Source organism: Mandrillus leucophaeus, unplaced genomic scaffold (genome assembly GCF_000951045.1).
Source record: "Mandrillus leucophaeus isolate KB7577 unplaced genomic scaffold, Mleu.le_1.0 Scaffold339, whole genome shotgun sequence".
NCBI lineage: Eukaryota > Metazoa > Chordata > Mammalia > Primates > Cercopithecidae > Mandrillus > Mandrillus leucophaeus.
In genome coordinates this window covers 2,850,270-2,869,502 of record NW_012103576.1, presented here as the reverse complement: position 1 = coordinate 2,869,502, position 19,233 = coordinate 2,850,270, and the positions used below count along the sequence as shown (strand labels likewise).

The following is a 19,233-nucleotide window of genomic DNA, read 5'->3' as shown; positions in this document are numbered from 1 at the left end:
CCTCCCCTTCCCTCCTCCCCTTCCCTCCCCATCCCTTCCCTTCCCTTCCCTTCCCTTCTTTCTTTGACCGAGTTTCGCTCTGTCACCCAGGCTGGAGTGCAGTACTGAGATCTCGGCTCACTGCAACCTCCGTCTCCTGGGTTCTAGCAATTCTCCTGCCTCAGCCTTCCAAGTAGCTGGGACTACAGGCGCACGCCGCCACACCTGGCTAATTAAAAAAAATTTTTTTTAGTAGAGACGGGGTTTCACTTGTGTTGCCCAGGCTGGTCTCGAACTTCTGAGCTCGGGCAATCCACCCACCTCGGCCCCTCGAAGTGCTCATGAGCCACCGCACCTGGCCTATGTGCCTATTTTCTAGGCATGTGAGCATACAGTGAACAGACAAAAATCCCTGCCCTCATGGAGGTAACATTCTAGGGAAAGGAGATAGCCAATAAACAAATAATAAAGATCTACAATCTATCAGATGGTATAAGAGCTAGGGAGAAAATTGAGGCAGGGATGGAAGATACGGAGCACTGGGGTGGCAGTGAGGTTGCAATTTTAAAGAGGGTAATCAGGGAAGGCTTCACTTAGATAATATTTGAGCAAAGATCTGAAAGAGGTGAGGTGTGAGCTATGCAGATCTCTGGGAGGATGCTGCAGGCAGCCTAGCAAGTGCCACGACTCTAAAAGGAGAATGCCTGACATGTTTAAGGTCAGTGTGGCTGGAGTGTAGTGATTAAGAGGAGGTGGGCACAGAGATCATAGAGGGGGAGTGGTGTCCAGACCATCTAGGGACTTATAAGCCATTGTAAGGGCTCTGGCTTTTACCCTAGGTGAGAAGGGAAGTACTTATTCCTATCTAGAGTTATATGTTTATGGCCTCCTGCCCCCACCCCTCCACCACATGTTAGAATGTAAAACTCGTGGAGGGCAAGAACTTTATCTGTCTTATTCACCGCTGTATCCCTAGCACTTAGAACAGTGTTCAGCACAAAGAAAGTGCTGAGGGAATATTTGCTGAATGAATTGTGCAGGCGCAATATTACCAAAGGATATAGGAACTAGGCATGACCTAGTTTAAGCAATAAAGTTGGAGACATTGGATTCAGGTTGACTTATACTCTGACTCACTGTATGACCTTGGACAAGTCACCTCCTCACCCTGAACTTCAGTTTCTTCATCTCCAAAATAAAGGGGTTTTATTAGATGATATTTTTTATTTCAATAGGTTTTTGGGAAATAGGTGGTGTTTGGTTACATGAGTAAGTTCTTGAGTGGTGATTTCCGATATTTTGTTACAGCCATCACCCGAGCAGTATACACTGTACCCAATGTGTGCTCTTTTATCCCTCACCCCTTTCTTTCTGACTGTCATAGCCTGCAATTCCACAATGCAGGAAATACATCAGTGATATATGACCTTCTGACTATGATGTGTTCAGGAATTCTGGTATACTTACCACTATTCTATGGTTCATCTTTTAATGAATGTTGTTTACACTTCTGGGTGGAGAGGATAGTTTTCTTAGCTCCTTGAGTGGGCTGTAGGCTTGAAATAGTCCAGGTCACCTCTAGCCCTGTGGTTTGTGTTTCAAGTCTGCCTTTCCCGTCAACATGACATTCCTACTTCTAGTCCAGTGTTACAGCAACATTGATCCTGAGGTTTCAACAGGTAGAGGACCAAAACCTCAAGTCGTAAATATTTTAATGAGCCAGTTCTAACAGAGACAAAAAATAAAGTAGGATCTATTCTAGCTGGATTTTAAAGTAAGCAAATAAATTTAGGTTTAATCTTTAGCTTTAAAAGCTTTTTTACATATTTTAGTAGGGCAAAGCTAGTTATATAAGGCAAATATACACTCTTAAAAAGATGATTAAATCCTAGTAGCATTGGCTCTGGTCCCCATATAAACGACCAATGTGATAAACCCTTATTTTCTAGATAGTTCTCAGAGAAGCACAGTAATTGTAAACTCATATCACATCAGGTACTGTACACTCAAATCATTAATAAAATCTCAGCAGTGACTCAGACAAAGCAAACTAATTGGTTCCTGTTAGTTAGTTAACTGATGCAGTACTCCCCCAAAGTAGGTCAATCTACTGGAAAACCCAGTATTAACTTCAGGTATGACAACAGGAAGATTCATCAATGTAATGAACAAAGTCTCCCTTTAAACACTATCTAATTTAAATGAAGAAAAATAAGTCAATCCAGTCTTCTGTTACTTTGGCACTTGGATCTGGGGAATGAGCATCACCACCACTAAATATGAAAGGTAAAAGATATTTCATTTTTCAATGCATTTTACACATGAAGGGATACTGCTTAAGCCAAAGAAAAATCTGCCAAAGTCATTATGCATATAGAAGCAAACCTGGAATGATGTGTCTGAGTTCTCAAATCAAGTGAAAATCATTGCTACATTGACTTTTGTTTAGTCTTATTTTTTATTTTTAAAAATTTTTTAAAATTTGAACTTTTATTTTAGGTTCAGGGGGCACATATGCTGGTTTGCTATATTGGTATATTGTATGATGCTGAGGTTGGGTATAATTGATCCTGTTAGAGAAATGCAAATCAAAATCACAATGAGATACCATCTCACATCAGTCAGAATGGCTATTTTGTTAATTTTAATTTTCGTGAGTTAATAGCAGGTGTATGTATTTATGGGGTACATGAGATATTGATATCTTTGATACAGTTATACAATGTGTAATAATCACATCAGGGTAAATGGGGTATCCATTGCCCTCAAGCATTTATCCTTTCTTTGTGTTACAAATTATCCATGTATACTCTTTTAGTTATTTAATTAATTAATTAGTTTTTGAGACAGAGTCCAGCTCTGTCACCTAGGCTGGAGTGCAACGGCGCGATCTCGGCTCACTGCAACCTCTGCCTCCAGGGTTCAAATGATTCCTCTGCCTCAACCTCCCGAGTAGCTGGGATTACAGGCGCATGCTACCACGCCTGGCTAATTTTTATGTTTTTAGTAGAGACAGGGTTTCATTATGTTGGCCAGGCTGGTCTCGAATTCCTGACCTCAAGTGATCCACTCACCTAGGCCTCCCAAAGTGCTGGGATTACAGGCATGAGCCACCATGCCCGGTCATCTTTTAGTTATTTTAAAATGTACACTAAATTATTGTTGACTGTAGTCACTCTGTTATACTATTGAATCCTAGATCTTACTCATTCTATCTAGCTTTATTTTTGTATTCATTAGCCATACCCCTTCCTCACCCTTCCACACTAACATTTGTGGTTTCTGGTAACCATTGTTCTACTCTATATCTCCATAAGTTAAATTCCATTAATTTTTAGCGTCCACAAATAAGTGAAAACATGTGAAATTTGTTTTTCTGTGGCTGGTTTACTTCACTTAACATAATGAAATCCAGTTCAATACATGTTGTTGCAAATGACAGGCTCTCATTCCTTTTTATGGCTGAATAGTGGACAATTGTGTATATGAACCACATTGCCTTTCTCTTTTTGTCTTAAGTGAAAAATTTTAAATTTAACTTTCTTGGCTGGGTGTGGTGGCTCGTGTCTGTAATCCCAGCACTTTGGGAGGCCGAGGTAGGCAGATCACTTGAGGTCAGGAGTTCAAGACCAGCCTGGCCAACGTGATGAAACCCGGTCTCTACTAAAAATACAAAAATTAGTCAAGTGTGGTGGCACGTGCCTGTAGTCCCGGCTGCTTGGGAGGCTGAGGCAGGAGAATCACTTGAACCCAGGAGGCAGAGGTTGCAGTGAGCCGAGATCACGCCACTGTGCTACAGCCTGGGTGACAGAGCAAGACTCTGTCTCAAAAAAAAAAAAAAAAAAAATTAATTTTCTTTTCTTTTTTTTACATTCTAACTTTTACTTTAGATTCAGGTGGGTACATGTGCAGGTTTGTTACATCGGTAAATTGTGTGTGTCATGGGTTTGGTGTACAGATTCTTTCATGACTCAGGTAATAAGCACAGTACCCAGTGGTTAGTTTTTTGATCCTCATCCTCCTCTCACCCTCCACCCTCGAGTAGGCCCTGGTGTCTATTGTTCTCTTCTTTGTGTCTGTGTGTACTCAGTGTTTTGCTCCCACTTATAAGTGAGAACATGCGGTATTCGGTTTTCTTTTCTCACATTAATTCGCTAGGATAATAGCCTCCAACTACATCTTTGTTGCTGCAAAGGACACAATTTTATTCTTCCTTATGGCTGCATAGTATTTCACAGTGTATACGTACCACACTTTTTTTTTTTCATCCAGTCTACCATTGATGGGCATTTAGGCTGATTCCATGTCTTTGTTATTTTGAATAGTGCTGCGATGGACATATGTGTGCATGTGTCTTTATGGTAGAACAATTTATATTCCTTTGGGTATATACCCAATCATGTGATTGCTGGGTCAAATGGTAGTTCTGTTTTAAGTTCTTTCAGAAATTGTCAAACTGCTTTTCACACTGGCTGAACTAATCTACATTCCCACCGGCAGTGTAGAAGTGTTCCTTTTTCTCTACAACCTTGCCAGCATCTGTTATTTTTTGACTTTTCAATAATAGCCATTCTGACTGGTGTGGGATGGTATCTCATTGTGGTTTTCACTTACATTTCTCTAATGATAAGTGATGCTGAGCATTTTTTCATATGCTTGTTGGCTGCTTTTATGTCTTCTTTTGAGAAGTGCCTGTTCATGTCCTTTGCCCATTTTTTAATGGGTGAACCACATATTCTTTATCCATTCATCTGTTGATGGACATTTAGGGTGCTTCCATATCTTAGCTTTTGTGAATAATGCCACAATCGACAAGAGAGTGCAGATATCATCTCTTTGATATACTGATTTCCTTTCTTTTGCATATAGTGAGGTTACTGGGTCATATGGTAGCTCCATTTTTAGTGTTTTGAGGAACCACCAAACTGTTCTCCATAGTGATTGTACTAACTTACATTCCCACCAACAGTGTATGAGGGTTCCCTTTTCTCCACATCCTTGGATGCCTGTCTTTTGGATATAAGTCATTTTAACTGGAGTGAGATGATATCTTGTTGTAGTTTTGATTTGCACTTCTCTGATGATTAGTGATGTGGAGGACCTTCTCATATGCCTGTTTGCTATTTGTGTATGTTTTCTTTTGAGAAAGATCTGTTCAGATCTTTTGCCCATTTTTTTGATCAGATGATTAGGTTTTTTTCCTATAGAATTGTTTGAGGTCTTTGCATATTCTGGTTATTAATCCCTTGTCATATGGGTGTTTTGCAAATATTTTCTCCCATTCTATGAGTTGTCTCATCACTTTGTTGATTGTATCCTTTGCTGTGCAGAAGCTTTTTAACTTGATGTGATCCCATTTGTCCAGTTTTCTTTTGGTTGCCTGTGCTTGTGGGGTATTACTCAGTACATTTCTGCTCAGACTGATGTCCTAGAGATTTTCCCCCAAAGTTTTCTTGTAGTAGTTTTATGATCTGAGGCCTTAGATTTAAGTATTTGATCCATTTTGATTTTATTTTTGTATATGGTGAGAGATAGGGGTTTAGTTTCATTCTTCTGCATATGGATATCCAATTTTCCCAGCACCATTTATTGAAGAGACTATCTTTTCCCCAGTGTATGTTCTTGGCACCTTTGTTGAAAATGAGTTCACTGTAGGTTTGTGTATTTGTTTCCGGGTTCTGTATTCTGTTCCATTGGTCTATGTGTGTGTTTTTATGCCAGTGCCATACTGTTTTGGTTACTATAGCTCTGTAATATAATTTGAAGTCAGGTAATATGATTCTTCCAGTTTTATTCTTTTTGCTTAGGATAGCCTTGGCTATTCGGGGCCTCTTGTTATTCTATATACACTTTAGGATTGTTTTATCTATTTCTGTGAAGAATATCATTGGTATTTTAATAGAGATTGCATCAAATCTGTACATTGCTTTGGGTAGTATGGACATTTTAACAATATTAATTCTTCCAATTCATGAACATGGAATATCTTCCAATTTCTTGCTGTCCATTTCAATTTCTTTAATCAGTGTTTTATAGTTTTCATTATAGAGGTCTTTCACTTCTTTGGTTAAGTTATTTTCTAGGTATTTAATTTTATTTGTGGCTATTGTAGATGGGATTAATTTCTTGATTTCTTTTTCAGATTGTTTATTGTTGGCATATGGAAATGCTACTGATTTTTGTATGTTGATTTTGTGTCCTGAGACTTACTGAATTTGTTTATGTGTTCTAATAGGTTTTTTTGTGTGGAATCTTTAGATTTTTCCAAATATAAGATCATATTATCTGCAAACAAGGATAATTTGACTTCTTTTATTCCAATTTGGATGCACTTTATTTCTTTCTCTTGTCCAATTACTCTGGCTAGCACTTCCAGTACTATGTCAAGTAACAGTGGAGAAAGTGGGCATTCTTGTTGTGTTCCAGATCTTAGAGGAAAGGCTTCCCATTTTTCCTCATTTACTGTGATACTAACTGTGAGTCTGTCATATATGGCTTTTATAACTTGAGATATGTTCCTTCTATACCCAATTTTTGAGAGTTTTTATCATGAAGGGATGTTGAATTTTATCAAATGCTTTTTCAGCATCAATTGAAGTGATCCAATAATTTCTGTCCTTCATTCTGTTGATGTGATATATCACACTGATTGATTTACATATATTGAACCATCCTTACATCCCTGGGATAAATCCCACTTGGTCATGATGAATGATCTTTTTAACGTATTGTTGAATTTGTTTTGCTAGTATTTTGTTGAGGATTTTTGTATTAATAATCATCAGAGATATTGGCCTATGGTTTTCTTTTTTGAGTATCTTTCTCTGGTTTTGGTATCAGGGAAGTATGGTCCTCATAGAGTGAGTTTGGAAGTAGTTCCTCCTCCTCTATTTTTTGGAATAGTTTGAGGAGGACTGGTATTAGTTCTTGAAATGTTTGGTAGAATTCATTAGTAAAACCATTGGGTCCTGGGCTTTTCTTTACTGGAAGACTTTTTATTATGGCTTCAATCTTATTACTTGTTATTGATGTGTTTGGGTTTTAGATTTCCCCTTGGCTCAATCTTGGAATGTTATATATGTTTAGGAATTTATCCATTTCTTCTAGGTTTTCCAATTTATTGGCCTACAGTTACTCTTACTATCCACTAATGATCCTTTGGGTTTCTGCAGTATCAGTTGTAATGTCTCCTCTTTCATCTCTGATTTTATTTATTTTTAATCCCTGTGTTTTTCTTAACTAGTCTGGCTAAAGGTTTGCCAATTTTGTTTATCTTTTCAAAAAACTGACCTTTCTTTTTTATTGATCTTTTGTATTGTTTTCTTCATTTCAAATTAACTTATTCCTGCTCTGATCTTTAGTATTTCTTTTCTTCTACTAATTTTGGGTTCAGTTTGGGTTCTTGCTTTTCTAGTTCTTAACATTAGATTATTTATTTGAAGTTTTCTCTCTTTCTTGATGTAGGCTTTTATAGCTATAAACTGCTCTCTTACTAGTACTTTCATTGTATCCCATAGGTTTTGGTATGTTATGTTTCCATTATCATTTGTTTCAAGAATTTTTAAAATTTCTTTCTTGATTTTTTCATTGACCCACTGGTCATTCAGGAGCATATTGTTTAATTTCCATGTGTTTGCATAGTTTCTAAAATTCCTCATGTTATTAATTTCTAGTTTTATTCCACTGTGGTCGGAGAAGATGGTTGATGTTATTTTAATTTTTTTTGAATGCTTTAAGACACCCGATATTGGAAGACCATCATTGAAAGTCTTACTTTTGCTGTTCTCTGGGTCTCTGAGTCCATTCTTTGGGTTTGGACGGGTGAGTTTGTTTCTCACATAGAGTCAAAAACTTTAGAAGTCTACCTGGCATTCTACTGTACTGTGACTGAGCTGGCACTCAAACCACAAGACACAGTCCTTCCCACTCTTCCCTCCCCTTTCCAAAGGCAGAGGAACCTCACCCCATGGCCACTGCCACCACAGGTCCCTGGGGAGTACTGCCAGACTACTGCCAATGTTCCCTTAAGGTCCGAGGGCTCTTGAGTCAGCCTATCATGAATGCTGCCTGGCCTGGAACTCACCCTTCAGGGAAATAGGCTCCCCTCTGGCCCATGACATGTCCAGAAATGCCATCTAAGAACCAAGTTTTGGAATTGGGCACCCCAAGAGCCTGCTTGGTGCACCACCCCCTATGGCTGTGCCAGTACCTAAGGTGCAAGACAAAGTTCCCTTTACTTTTACCTGTGCTTTTCTCAAGCAGAAGGAGAGCCTTAGCTCTCCATAGCCACCATAGCCACCATAGCTGAAAATATATATGCACAGTCTCACCTGAAGCCAGCAAATCTCAGAGGGTCACCCAAGGCCCTCAACATAGTTTCTGGGTATTGCTGCTGGTTATTCAGGGCCCAAGGGCCCTTCAGTTAGCAGGTGACAAATCTTTCTAGGACTGAGTCCTTCCCTTCAAGGTAGCAGATTCCCTTCTGGCCCAGGATAAGTCTAGAAATGTCGTCATCCAGGAGCTAGAGCCTGGAAAAAGGGCCTGGCAACTCTGACCAGTGCCCTAAGGCTGGCTGGTATCCAAGAGGCAAAACAAAGTCCTCCCCACTCTTCCTTCTCTCCTCAAGTGGTAGGAAAAGGTCTCTTGTAGAGCTGTGAGCTGTGCATGCAGCCTGGGGTTAGAGGTGAGGTGGTGGCAGCACTCCCTTAACTGCCCCAGCAAGTGTCTCAGTAGGTAGGTCACATGTCCCCCTGTCTACTGTCTCTGGGCCCAGTTCAGCACTAGGAATCGCATAAAAGTTGCAGTCCTTGTGGCCTGTGTTGCAATGTTTTGATATCTTAAAATAGCAAATGAAGCCCTGCGAGTGGATTTCCTGACTGAGGAGTAGTCTAGGAGTTGTCTGAGTTTCCTAAACTCACTTATTGTTCTTTCTACAATTCCCAGCCCTATGCTGGGGATGGATGGTCTTGCTATCCAGATCGTTGCACAGTGTCTGTCTTGGCTGGGCTGCCTATGTCTAACTTTCCTAAGACAGCTTTTGCTCCCATTTAGAGTAGGAGGGATAGTTGTTTTGGATTAAATATTATCTTCCAATTTTCTCTGGGCTATAAAGAGATGGTTAAAGTGCTGATAAAAGATGAAAGTGAAGAGAGCAGGCAACCAAGAATAAGAACTGTGACAGATATGTCTGCAAATGATTCATCATTGACTTGGGGGTAATGTTTTACAGTTTAGTTACACAGGTCATGTGCCCAAGGAACTACTCATATATAAATGAAGTCTACCATGTAAATGCTAATCTAATTTTGAAAACCCAGAGAGAAAAGGATATTTCTGAGCTGGAAAGGACCGTCATCTGGTCCAAGAAACTAAAGACCAAGGAGATTACATTGATGTCCCAGCCCATTACAATCTCAGTATTTGGGACTAAAAATAAGTACCCATCAATGTATTTACTGGCTCTGAGACTTAATTCAATTGGTTGGAAAATAATGCTAAGGAAAACATGCTCCTAGGCAGTTTTTAAGCCACAAGCTATATCCCTAGTGTGAAAGCTCACCATCAGTGCAAGAGGCTCATTTATACCAAGGGGCTTTGGTATTAAATGAGAACATGGGGTTGGATCACTATAGCTCCATCTCCAGACAAACTCCTACACAGTAAAAGTGAAATAAGAAGAATGATATCTAAATAGCTTGCAGTCTAATGTTTGTTGATAAATATTGCTAAGTAAAAACAATACTACTGTGGAGCCTTAAGTTTGAGGATATAAATGACCAGTAGAGTTGGTTGAGCTGATGCTCTAACTGGCCCTTGTGCACCTGTATAGTACAATAATAATGCATATCCATAAAAAAAGAACTATGGGAATTGTAAAAGACTGCATTTCTTCTGAGTTGATAAATGAGGACTATAATTCCAGTCACTCTGGTTTGCTGTCAAGGGTATATCCCTGTTCCCTTTCTTCAAGAAATGACAGTTCACTAAAAACTAGCTTGACACCTTTACACTGAGCCACAGGGCTGATGGGGTAAGTGCCAGGAAAGCAGAGGATTGTACTGGATGAATCAAGAGCATCCAAGTCTACTGAGCTGAGCAGGAGCAAACTGACCATATTTGACAAATGCATTCAGTAGACCTACCTGAGGAAGAAAGTCACAGGAGGACAACAAGGTCTCACTAGCCACTCGCTTCTTTTCAACACTGCCTTATGCACTTACTTCTAACAGTTGCACATTCAGTCATCCTGTCTTATCCAATAAGTTTGTCCTTCTTCCTCCTTTCTGCAGCAGAGGAGTCTAAGTGACTCCTCCCACTTATTGACGCTCTTCTCAGTGCTTCTATGCTGTGTCTAGTTCTAGCTAAACACTCCATCTGCATTTTCTCAGTAGGCTGCGTTTTTATAGAAATAACTCCTAGGTGTTCTGCAACAATGTCTGGATCGATATTGATTGGTTGTTTCCTACAGTGAAGAATCATTTTAATTAGATGTTTCTCTTCAGTTAAATCTTAATCTAACTTTTTTTTTTTTCTGTAGCTCAGGCTGTATTTTAACAGCATGCTCACACACCTTTTCTTTTCTTTTTTTTTTCTTTTTGAGATGGAGTCTCGCTCTATCTCCCAGGCAGGAGTGCAGTGGCCCGATCTCGGCTCACTGCAAGCTCCGCCTCCCGGGTTCATGCCATTCTTCTGTCTCAGCCTCCCGAGTAACTGGGACCACAGGCGCTCGCCACCATGCCCGGCTAATTTTTTGTCTTTTTAGTAGAGACGGGGTTTCACCGTGTTAGCCAGGAAGGTCTCGATCTCTTAACCTCGTGATCCGCCCGCCTCGGCCTCCCAAAGTGCTGGGATTACAGGCATGAGCCACCGCGCCCGGCCCACACATACCTTTTCAACAATTCGACCAATGTCCAGATCACTAAAGAGATCAGCACATGAATCTTTTGAGTGAATTGTTTCTACTGGACAATTTAAAACTTTACTAATAATCAAAGAAGCCACCTTATAAGGGAAGAAGTTGTTTGTACGTTTAATATTATAATAAAGTTGTTTCTGTGTTCCAGATTGTTGTAGTACATGATTATAAGCAGAATCAATAACCTGAGAAATAATTTCTGTACTTTCTGGACTTATAAAAGCATTCTTCAGGATTAGCAGCTATAACACTAATGTTTTCTCTGGAAATTTCAGATGTCATGGATTTTCTTAATTGAGATGCGATTTTATTTAACTCAGGCTTTGATAAGTTTTAGCATCTTTGCTTGAGGCCCTTGGCAACTTAAGTAGTCTAACCAGGAACAAGGTCAACATTCTCTCTAAAATCATGGCATTAAACACAGCATCTTTTCTGGGTGAAGACTTTTTCTTTGACTTAAGGACATCAATAATCTTAACCATGTTTTCGAGAATTTTGACAGTTTCCAGAACTAATTCTGAATTTGATGCTTCTTCCTCCACTTGAGGGTAAAATGGGAAGTTTCCTTTACCATTAAAAATCGATAATTTTTCTTTTTTTTTTTGAGACCAGAGACTTGCTCTGTCACCCAGGCAGGAGTGCAGTGGCACTATCTTGGCTCACTGCAACCTCCACCACTTGGGTTCAAGTGATTCTCTTGCCTCAGTCTCCTGGGTAGCTGGGACTACAGGCGTGTGCCACCATGCACAGCTAATTTTTGTATTTGTAGAAGCGATGAGGTTTCGCCATATTGGCCAGGCTGGTTTTGAACTCCTGGCCTCAAGTGATTCACCGGCCTTGGCCTCCCAAAGTGCTGGGATTACAGGTGTGGGCCACCGCGCCCAGCAAGAACATTGTTCTTACCCATTAAATCTTTCTATACTGAAATATGACCCAGGGTGTTTTAAAACACTGTTATAAGCAGAATAACTACTTTTTCAATAGTTCAACTGTCTGCTAAAGACAGGGTGGGTGACTCTTTAGCCTGTGGTATGACTAATCTGACTTTTAGACACATATTTTTGAAGTTAATGTATGATTTTTGAGGTTAGTTTTTGCATTTCAGCATTCAGAGACTTGTTTTTTGTTTTTTATCCACTTTGGAAACATAGATAAAAGCTTTGGTAAAAAAATGTACGGCAATGTCTTCTATTATGTTAAAAGGCAGTTTGTAAGCATGTGATGGCCGACTATGGGGACTCCTGTGGTTTAGACAACATGTTTAAGCATATTTTCAACAACCCTGTCAACTTCTGTACACTTATATGAAGTTAGCTCTCCAGAAAAATAGGTCAGCAGCTGATTGCCAGCCACTTTCTGTACAACTAAATTGATTTCTGAAAGTATTCTGCAGCCACTGGTGACACAATTTTTTATGCTTTCATGAAATCCAAATTGTGGCAGGAGATTATTTTAAATAGTCTGAACCACTAATTGAATAACTTCATCATCATTAGGATGTAAGGATTGTACATCCTGTATAATCAATCATATATTCATCTTTGGAGACTGCTCTCATAATTGAACTTACTTCATTTGAAGGTAATCCAGTTCTGTATACAAATTATCCTCAGATATTTCTGTTGTAGTGTTGGCTACTGTCGAGGAGATTTTTGATAGAAGATAAGAAATTATACTCTAAAAATTCACAAGGCAGCATTGTGGTACATGGCCATGATGCCTGACATTCTTTGCAGGCTGTTTGGGACACCTTTTCGACCTTTTAAATGAACTCTCTAGATTCGAGAGGCAAACATACTGAAGCTGGAACCTCACCACAAAGTAACAAGGTTAGCTGATGCTGAGAAACTTCTCATATTACTGCATTAACTAGCCTTGTGCTAAATTTTCACTGTTACTGTTATGTCCTTACAAATGGAGTCCTGCCTTCTGTATTCCTGCAAAATATTGCATACAGACGAGCAAATAATCATATTGACCAGTATTTTATCAATTGGTTGTGTGTTAGCCATTAAAAGTACCTCATCTGAAGGAGGTGTTTTAGTTGCAAGTGGCATTCTATGCGTGGATGGTGTTTTATCTAGAATTATCATTTTTTATCTTGGGTGGTGCTTTATCCACAGATGGTTCTTTCTGCCTGAGAGGTACTTTATGAACTGATGTAACTTTATCTGCAGATAGGAAGGGAGGATTTCCCTGATCTGGGTTTAACACTTTAATTTGCGCATCTGAAAACTCCTTTAACACGGAATCAATCGGTTTCATAGCTGCCTCATAGAGCTCATCTTGATTTACATCACTGGTTACATTTCAACATGCATCATCTGTGTCCGGTGAGGAAGAAAAATCAATTTGTTAACTATTTCAGAGATAACTTCTTCTAAAAATTTGGCTGACAAAATCCCAGGGTTATTTTCTGGTGGGTTTTGAGAACTGTCTGGTTTACTAGGTTTACTTTTAATTTCTTTATCTTTACTTTTATCATTCTCTTCCTCAGTTGCACGAACATTTTGGTTAGCTGAATTTGTTGAAGCAGGCTGTGCAGATTACCATCCACCTGAGTTACATCTGCTGCATCATCTTCTAGGGTCTTTGGGATTCTGAATCACCTATTTGTCCTTAAAAAGAAGATATTTCTAAATATCTCTGTAAACGCTGTCAGTGACATTTTGGACATGTTCAGAATGCAAGATTTGCTTATCTGTAACTCTTTAAGCTGGAGAATCTCTCTTCTCTTGGATCTATTTTTCACCTTGATTTTCAGAGATGGTAATTTAAGAGGTACGTTCCCTTTTTCTAATGAACTTTCTCTTTTTTTTATCACTCTTCCTTCTTATCATCTATTTTAATATCTAGTTCCAGTCCAATGTTCTTGTGTTTTGTGTTATTGGTACCTGGTGAAAAATGTTGGTATACCTTCTTATCTAGCTCTTTTTCTAGCTGAATTGTCTTTCTTCTTGATTTCATCCTTTGTATGTGCTATAATCAAATCTGGAAAAGTTGTTGAAATAACTTTTGATACCTTTCTACTATCTTCTCTAATTGAACTTCGCCCTTTCTTATACTCCTCTTTCTTTTTATCCACCACACCTCCAGCTAACCCTAATGCTAGGGTAGTTACTTTGCTGCTCATAATGCTAGTTATAGTGGTACATATTGGCTCATGAATGGTGCCTTTTTTCATTGATGTCTCCTTCTTTTTGAAACCTTCCTTTTAATTAAATACTTATCTACCTATTTCCAAAGTGTCCTTTTTTTTTTTTTCAGGCCTGATGTAGATGGCTGAACAAATTGGATTCTTGATATGGTTTGGATATGTGTCCCTGCCCAAATTTCATGTCGAATTGTAATCCCCAGTGTTGGAGATGGGACCCGGTGGGCCCCATCTTTGGAATTGGATCATCTTTGAATTCTTTGGATCATAGGGGCAGAGTTCTCATGATTGGTTTAGCACCAACCCTTTGGTGCTGTTCTCGTGATAGAGTTCTCGTGAGATCTGGTTGTTTAAAAGTGTGAAGCACCTCCCTCCCCCTAGCCCCTTTGCTCCTGCTCCTGCCATATAAGATGCCTGCTCCTGCTTTGCCTTCCGCTTGAAGGAATGAATAAAAGCTCCCTGAGGCCTCCCCAGAAGCATATGCTGGCACAATGCTTCCTTCACAGCCTGCAGAACCATGGGCCAATTAAACCTCTTTTCTTCATAAATCACCCAGTTTCACATACTTCTTTATAACAGTGTAAGAATGAACTAATAGAGTTCCCCTTTAAACTTCCATTTATCTTTTTAAAGGTTTTATATGGCAGGCGTTGAATTCTTTGGATAATGTTATCCACATCTACAAATGAAAAGAAGGTGGAAGACCAGTCTCCTGAATAAAACAGTTGAAGTTTGAAAGCAGAGATCACCTTTTTGGCTAAAGTAGCAATAAACTCTATAACAATGTTACTTCTGTCTTTTTTCCCAATATTGTTAGATCCATATATTTCTACGACTTCATCATACACAGAATCAGACACTTTATCAACTGTCTCTTTATCCATTGGTGGAAAAAAAACATTTCTTCAGCATTTATTAGAATTTTAATTTCACTTTTCCTAAATTCTCCCAATTGGGTCATTTGTAAAATTTATAGCATGCCCACGAGGTTTTATCCCGATATTTCTTTGTCCTTAGCATTTTCAGAAATACTTTGGAGAGTATAAAACTTGCGAACAAGGTCAATGATAACATCTTCCAGAAATGTAGCAGAATACACAGAAGACTGTGGTAGGGACAGTGCTTTTTCATTAGCAGGATTCAAGAATTCAGTGACATGGTCATTTTCATGTGAGTCGCTGGAAGATGCTTCTTCATCACATAAAAATGTCTGCACATGGTGATCTATAATTTCCTTCATAATAAAACCAGCTATTCTCTCAAGGAATGAGCCTTCTTTTTGCATGTATTGTTCTATGCTTCAGCTTGGAATTTATTTTTTTTCATAATGTTGTTATATATGAAATCAAAGAAGTTCTCAATTGCCCCTAATTACATGCTTTCTGTGTGCTCCTCTGCAAGGACAAGTCTAATCTCACGTTCAGAAATTTCTAATTTCACCAGTCAGTTCTGAAACTGCATCAACAAACTCATACTTTGGCGGCACCTCTCCCTCTTTTAGTCCAATTTCTCTCAGATAAAGGGAATATACATGCTGGAAGCACGTAAATCATGTCTTCTAAAAGAGAATGAAGCAAAACAGAGATGCATGAAGGCAAGAGATGGTTATCATCATTGATGATGTTGAGTACGTTTCTGATGATAGTCTTATCTTGGAGAGTGCAGTAAGAAGACATTAATAATTTTCCTGAAACTAACAACTCTACCTGATAATCATAAATTTATTCTTATAGCAAGTGATGTTTTTCATCCAAAACCAATGACATCATTTTGTATAGCCCTATATATATGAATCAGAGACATAATCATTGAATATTTTTCATAAATTAGGTTGATGACATTTTTTGGGCTGTTTCTTTATATTCTTCTGAAAAATACAGATTTTCATCCTACTTGTCTGTACATAAAATTCGTGATGTGGTGAACTTCAGCACAGTTGATTTTACTAATGTTGTTACAATATCAGTAATGTTGGCTTTTGCTTTATGTGGATTCTGGCCACCAGATATTATGTGAGAATACATAAAAGATTTTGCATAAAAGCCCAGAAATTACTTCCTCCGAAAAGCAGCTGAATTCACAATGAAGGACAAGTCTCTTTGTTTAGGATCTCTTGCTCTTTGATTATGAGTTTGATCAACAGTATAAAGAAAAAGTTTTATCTCCAGATAAAAATGACTGAATATGATGGTTAAATATTTCTTTTATTATATAACTTGCTATTTTTGTAACAGGTATATTACTTATGTGTTTTTATCTTTTGTAAGAGACTGGTATAGATTTGAATGAGAAATATCACTATAAATGGCATCAACCATAGCCTGAGCATCATTTTCTGAAATCACATTTTGTTTTTCATTTCCATATTTAATAAAGCATATTGTGTGTTTAGAAATTATTGACATGATTTCATCAGTCAGTCTCATGACTTACTGAAGTCTCATCATGAAAGTTCTGGGTCTTCTGTACTGAAGTCCAATAAACTTATCTGAGATAAAACTTGAGTGACTATTTTTTCTGAATGTGTACATGATAATACAGTGGTATATGTTGTACACATCTATCTTCAGAATATTTATTTACTAATATCATAGTGAACTCTCTTTACCAAATCATCAGCATTGAGTTTTGAATATGATTTTTTTTTTTTTTTTAAAGACAGAGTCTCCTGTCACCCTGGCTGGAATGCAGTGGTGCCTTCTCGACTCACCACAGCCTCTGCCTTCTGGACTCAAGCAATCCTCCCACCTCAGCCTCCCAGACTAGCTGGGACCACAGATATGCACCACCACGTCCGGTTAATTTTTGTATTTTTAGTAGAGACAGGTCTTTCGCCATGTTGCCAAGGCTGGTCTCGAACTCCTGGCCTCAAGCCATCCACCCACCTTGGCCTCCCAAAGTGCTAGGATTGCAGGCGTGAGCCACGGCACCCAGCCTTGAATATGATTTAAAAGGCAGTTTTGGTATGACATCTGGATGAATTTGGAAATCAGAAACTTCAGCCAGGATAATTTTAGTTACCCTCTCAGCCAATGTCTTTGTGTCACTGAGAAAATCTTTATCAGGTAGTTAGTTGTTCCTGTTCATATCCTTGTAAAACTTTGTTATTTACCACATCAGAAATTTTGACAATTACATATCTACTGGGGGCAAACACAATTGTTCCTTAGTATTTTCTAGGATGCTAACCTGGACTTTTGAAAATTCTTCTGTTATCAAATATATTATTACTTCAGCTGTCTCCAAAAGTTCTTTTTCTGAATCTCTTACTTATTTTGTTTGCACAATGCCTAACACTCTATGGAACATTTTGCTTAAAACTCCAGAGATCATGTCTTCCAAGAAGTCTGAGAAGTAAACACCAGTAGAAAAACTGTTGCCTTCTTGCCTCATCAAAATATGTATATTATGAAGGAAGTAATAAATTTCCATATACAAATGGATAAAGATGTCGACAGATATTTCTAATGATAAAATCTGCCATTCTATCAATAGAAACATTGTTACTGCTTGTGATATCATGTTCAGCTGCTTCCTGAGACCCAGAGTTTTACAAAATATTTCTAAATACTGAATCAATGAGATGCTGAGCATCATCCTCTGAATAAACAGAGTTGGTTTCTTCTCCATCTTTTGAAACTCTAATTCCATGTTGGAAAATTTTCATCTTAGTATCACTAATTAGTTTTGGAGATTTCATTGAAATTTATTCCTGATCTGGAATATCACTGCATGGAAGCAAGTTACATGCAGAAGAAAATATTCTGGATAACAGTGCTTTGATTATGTCTTCTAAAAATGTGTATGGCAGTAAGGTGTTATACAGAGATAAATGCTGCCTTGACTTCGTAGATTTACTAATGGCACTAAAGATGTTCTGAGTAATATTCTCTGTTGCTAAAGTAGCATAGGAAGCTGACAAATCCCCAGAAAACAGTTGACGAAAAAGATAAACACAAATAACTGCCACAATTAAATTGGTAATATCTTCTGCAAAAATATTACTGTCTTTTTGGTAATATCTTCTGCAAAAATGTCACTGTATTTCTGGTAACATCTTATGCAAAAATATCGCTGTCTTTGAGTTCTTTATTATCAACCTCAAGGGCCAGCCCATGCTGTTTCAGAACATTCTTATAAGCTGAATTGATAGGTTCATCCACAGTGTCTGTATCTACAATGGGAGAGGACTGCTCTTGGTAATCACAAAAGATGCAAATTTTAGCTTTGTTGAAATTGTTATTTATTGAATTTACTATTTTTGGATCATTTTATCCAGTTCATGCTCAGTGTTATAGCTCAGGTTGAAGACCTTTGATAAAAGCCTTACAACAATTTTTCCTACAAATGTGTGAGGGTAAAAACCTATAGCCAGTGGTGATGGGGTCTTCTGGGGTCTGCGTGACTCTGTGACTTCACTGAGAGCCTCTTTAACCAAATTGGATATTTCATCCAATGGAGCCTTTGGACAAGGTAAGCCCTCTCCACACAAAAAGGATTGAATGATTTTCAATAATCTTGACTAGTAAGACTGGCTGTCTGGTCAACCATAATTTGGCTTTGGCCTACTGTAACTTTTCTGTATTGACACAAGAGAGCCAAACATCTGCAAAATATTATCATAAACAGATTCCACTATATTTTGGAAGTTTTTTTCTATACATAGATACTGACGATCATATTTAGTAAGCCAAACCTTATGCTTTGAAAATGGCTAACATAACTTTATTTATTATACAGGTGGATTTATCATTAAAATCTGAAGTCATTAAATAGTTCCTTCACAAGCATGAAGTCTTGCTGGATAGAGAAATGAGTGGAGATAATAGCCTCCTGATGACATCTTCCAAAATGAGTGTGATAACATGGTAATGTAGCATGTTGAATGTTGAACTTGGTAATTAAGTTATTTCAGGTTATTCTGAAATTTCTGCAGTATATTTTCAGCTTTGGGAGAGTAATATGAATTAGGCATGAACCTTTCTACAAAACACAATGGGAGTTGCTAGTCTAAAATCTCTATCAATATGCCATTAGTTATCTGCTCTGCTACTGGGATGATAGTGTGTGCCACATGATTACCACAAGTCACTTGCAATTTATATTCCCATAAAGCATCGTTATAAACTGAGTCAACAATCTTATGAGCTTTTTTTTTTTTTTTTTTTTTTTTTTTTTTTTTTTG

General features: G+C 38.2%; 1 pseudogene across 1 annotated transcript in view; it reads right to left on the bottom strand.

Annotated features, from left to right (window-relative positions):
* LOC105545819 overlaps nucleotides 1-19,233 on the bottom strand; it is a 99,765-nt pseudogene that overhangs the window by 1,864 nt on the left and 78,668 nt on the right. The gene's annotated exons all lie outside the window — the stretch shown is intronic.